The 4,674-nt window shown below is 44.7% G+C and overlaps 1 long non-coding RNA gene across 1 annotated transcript; it reads right to left on the bottom strand.

Annotated features, from left to right (window-relative positions):
* Positions 1-862: 862 nt before the first annotated feature.
* Positions 863-2,721, bottom strand: LOC140391375 (uncharacterized). Its single transcript, XR_011935023.1, has 3 exons — positions 2,661-2,721; positions 2,176-2,293; positions 863-1,129 (listed from the first exon to the last, which is right to left on the bottom strand). It is a non-coding gene; the product is annotated as an uncharacterized lncRNA (long non-coding RNA).
* Positions 2,722-4,674: the final 1,953 nt, after the last annotated feature.

Here is a 4,674-nt window from a genome sequence, read left to right as displayed (position 1 = left end):
AAAACCCAGAACATAAGAAATAGGAGGAGATGTAGATCTTTTGGCTCATTGAGCTTGCTCCACCATTCATGACTGATTTTGTGCTTTAACTCAATTTTCCCATCCAGATTCCAAAATATCCCTCGACTTTCAGAAACAGAGGATAGAAAAGGAGGTGAACATGTGCAGGGAGAAAGAAATGGAAGCTGGGTAAATTGAAAATAGGAAATTTGCCAAAAAGAGAAACAGTTTGCTGAAGTTTTTCATGTTCCACTTTTCAGGACAGACGCAATAATGTTAAATTTCAAATGATCACAACAATTTATGCCATGGGAGAAATGGGCAAGTTGATTCAGGCTGAGGCATTACCTTGGAGAAAGCAACAGGGGACTCTCATTTCTAAACTCTAGGGTAATTCAAAAAAGACTTGCGGCTTGAACATATTCCTTTTGTTTGCAGAGAATGGTATTATGATCCCACACCAGGCTCCAACAGTGGTGAGGATACTGGACAGAAACATTAATATTTAATTTGAATTTATTTTTTGTAATTTTTCCAATTAAGGGTAATTTGGTGTGGCCAATTCATCAATCCATCTACCCTGTGCATCCATGGGCTGTGGGTCGGGAGGAAGTGAATGTACAAATTCCACACGGACAGTGATCTGGGGCCAGAATCGAACCTGGGTCCTCGGTGCCATGAGGCAGCAGTGCTAACCACTGCCGCACTATGCCGCCAGTTTAATTTTAATTTTTGAACACTGTGAGGAAAGTATACCCCGCTCCAGGAATGATTTCACACGAAATGGGATATGGTTTATTAAAACAAACTTTATTACTAACACAGTAGTAAAATATCTTTAATATATGTTATGACACCCTGAGCTCGTGCATGGTAAATTCCAGCCCCACAGGCCCGGATCACAATTAACCAATAATTCCTGTGAAAACACATGAGGATGAATGTTGAAAGTTAAAGGTCTTTGCTTCTTTCTTCACCATATGCTTGCAGATTAGATTATTTCGTTTTCAACTTTTGTCGAGTCATTCAATCAAAATCTTGGTACTTCAGGAAATATCTTACACACAGGCAGACCCCTGAGTTCTCCTCAAGCCGGGCCTTCGCTCCAGGTTTGCATCCAGGCCTCTCCCTGCAGAGACAATTAATTTTGCATCAAACTCTGCTTTTGGCTTATGGTCTGACTTTACTTCTCTGCAGTTCCAACGGAAACAGGCCCAGATTTGCAAGAGAGAGAAAGAAGATCTCTTACACTGGATTTCTGGAGATAATTGATCAGATCTTTGAGCGAGAGAGTTAGAACCCCTCTATCCAAGTTCAGAACCAAAAGTGAAATGAAAACACAAGCCTTGTGAAATTGAAAAGCATCTCAGTATGATCATGTCTAATCACCATCTGTTACTGGGCAGAGCACCGGCCTTTTGGGCCAATTCATTGGGCACCAGCCAAGTCAGTCAAACTGAGTCACAGCCCATTTCTGTCATTGGTCAATCTTCAGTTTAATCCAGCACAGATTTCTGCTTGAATTAAAGGCACAGGTCCATTAATCTTCCACGGATCAAAATTGTAACAGCAAAAATAAAAGAAAGGGCAAATAAGGGAATAAGTAGGGAATAAACAGGAACAAACAGGATGGACCCTTATATGATGATATGCATAAGCAATCATGTATATAATGATGCAAATGACCTCCGAACAGCAGGTGGCAGTGTAAATCTCCCATGTGACTCTGTACCTCGAAGAGTTGGGAGATAGTCGTGTTAGTGGATAGTCATACTTGCAGTAGCTCTCTAAGATCAGTTATCAGTATTAGTAGTTTGTAATATATTTATTGTAGTTATCTTTATCATGCGTTTATTTTATAATAAAATACTTTAACTAGACAAGAGCTAGACGTTCTACTGTGCATCATTCCTACTGGCCAAGCACCAGAACGTAACACCCTCGACATATCACAAGAAAATAGTTTACATTTTTCCCTTAAACAATGCTAATTAATACAGTAACAACAATAACCTCTTACTGCTATCTCTATTTCCATTTAAACAAGCATATCTCGGGTCAACATCCACTTTTAAATACAGTTAGAAGACCCAGGCGTACTTGCTTAAGGGATGTTCTTTGAGACAATTTTAAGAGCTGGACCTGAATCCTGTCAGAACAATGCAGGATCTCTACCTGATGTCTTCAGAAGCTGTCTTCATGGTTTGTCTTCCAGGAACCAACTGCATTGCATGCTTTTCTGCAACATTCCTGGTACTCTAGCTCCTTCCATTAGTTACATCATCGTCCCAAGCTGAAACACAATTGTCTCTAATTAAATATTCCACAGGTAACCCTCTTAATCCAAACAAAAATTCATTAGTCCAACCTTTTACGATGCTTTAATTGCACACAGTGTCTCCCAAAAAGCTTAGCTGTCTTGCAAACCAGGATTTTAAAAAGCACTACTGCAGCAGTCATGCACACACTAACCCAGGCCTTTAACCCTTACTGCACCAAATAAAAGAACATAGAACATACAGTGCAGAAGGAGACCATTCGGCCCATCGAGTCTGCACCAACCCACTGAAGCCCTCACTTCCACCCTATCGCCGTAACGCAATAATCCCTCCTAACCTTTTTGGTCACTAGGGGCAATTTATCATGGCCAATCCACCAACCTGCACCTCTTTGGACTGTGGGAGGAAACCGGAGCACCCAGAGGACCCACGCAGACACGGGGAGAACATGCAGACTCCACACAGACAGTGACCCAGCGGGGAATCGAACCTGGGACCCTGTCGCTGTGAAGCCACAGTGCTATCCACTTGTGCTACCGTGCTGCCCACATTGAATAGAACATCTACATCTCTGAAATTCCTACATGATCACAATGGGTCACTGCTAATGAATGTATGTCACTTTGAGCAAGTATAAATCAGCCACATTGTGAGCTCAACAAATGATCTTCAAACTGGCTGTTGGTGTAGCTATCTGCACATTCAGTCTCCTTCAGCGAATGCTACCTTCTCAGGGAATCACATTCAGCATTTTACAGTTAGTTTTGGGTTTTGCAAGCGTAGGCTGGTTGAGTACAGTCTGTAATTTGCCTATTATAAAAAACCAAAGGAACATGCTGTTGGATTTAACCAGCCAATTTCTGGAATGTGTGAACTACATAACTGGCATTGTGCTGACACTGAAATTCATAGACAATGTTGTTCAATTGTGTGGTAAGCAGAGTGCCTTTTGCACTGAGAGCAGCATCTTGTTAGTGGAAAATACCACTCGTGTAGCCACTGTCTCGTGGCAGCTTAACCCGTTGTTCAGATCTTTGGGATATTTTGCCTTTCCGGAGTAATTTGAGGTTGACTTGTTGTAACTCTGCATGGGACTCATCCTGCCAGGGATGATTGTTCACTAGTGCTGATTGGGTTGTGAGTTAACCAGCATTAGTATAACAGGTCAGATTCTGTAGCAGCTGAGAGAAAGGGGTCAGGACCCTCAGATGTATAACTGGGTCCTGTGGAAATACTGCTGAATTAGTGCCTTTCTTCAGACTTCCCTTTGCCATTTACTTCAACAATGTACTTTTCAGGTCTGCATGTGGCGTACACAATAATGGGTTTACACAATACCCAGCAAAATAATCAAGATAACTATTGCCCCACAAGGAAGCTTTAAAGCACACTGGGCGAGATTCAGCAGACTTGAGTTAAAGTCTGCTGAATGGCGTGTTTAGCAGGTTGTTTCTCGGTGCCTGCAGTGCCAAGACACACCTCGCTATTCAATAGCACTTTTCCATATTCTTTGGCCTCGGGCAGATTTGCTCAGAGGGATTTCCTGCTTGCAGATCAGGGTGCCATTTTGGAAGGCTTCCCCAATCTTCCCCACCCCTTTTCAGCCCCCTGCCCCTTGTTTTTGACCCCCTCCTTCCTTGAGAAAAAACCCGTGTAACCCACCTTCTGCTTGCCAGGGCCCGATCCCTGGCGGTGACAGCCTGGCACCTGAGCACCATTTAAGTGCCCTGCCAGCTTGATAGTGTGACCTGGGCACCCTGTCAGTGCCAGGGTGGCACTGGCAGGGTGTCCAGGATGGCAGCATCAAGGTGCCCAGGTACCACCCTGTCATGTCCCCGACCATCCGGGTGTCACCAATGGCATGGGAGATCACCCCAGGTGCCATTACATCTGGCCCACTTTTGTGTGGACCAGTGCTAAACGGCACCCTGTAGAAGTCTCCCAGGCGCGATCGGTGAGTCCCGGGTGCTGAGTGAATCTGGCTGACGAACATTTAAGTAACGTTTATGGCTCATTTAGATATGTTGTTCAGGACATGTTGAATCTTCTCGCGAGATGTTTTGAGAGTCACAAGTCTCATGATAGGCCGCTCGTCAGATTCAATGGCCTCGTCACTGCACCAGTGAGATGGTCTGTGTGCATGTTCCTCCAGTAAGGGAGTCTTTGTCAGGGGTGGGGGGGGGTCCCTCTAGTTACGGGGTCTATGTGTGGGGTTCCTTCAGTTAGTGGATACTGGGGGGGGTCTCCCTATTCATGGGGTCCTGCAGGGGTCTCCCTATTGTAGGTGTCCTTGAGGGAATCTCCCTTGTTAGGGGTCAAGTAAGGAGGAAGGGGGGGCACCCAGGCAATCCGGGCGTGGGGGGCTGCTCTGCAGGGTTGAGGGGGGGGAGGTTTC

The sequence above is a fragment of the Scyliorhinus torazame genome, chromosome 15 (assembly GCF_047496885.1).
Source record: "Scyliorhinus torazame isolate Kashiwa2021f chromosome 15, sScyTor2.1, whole genome shotgun sequence".
In the NCBI taxonomy this organism is placed as follows: Eukaryota; Metazoa; Chordata; class Chondrichthyes; order Carcharhiniformes; family Scyliorhinidae; genus Scyliorhinus; species Scyliorhinus torazame.
This window is presented reverse-complemented; position numbering and strand designations above follow the sequence as displayed.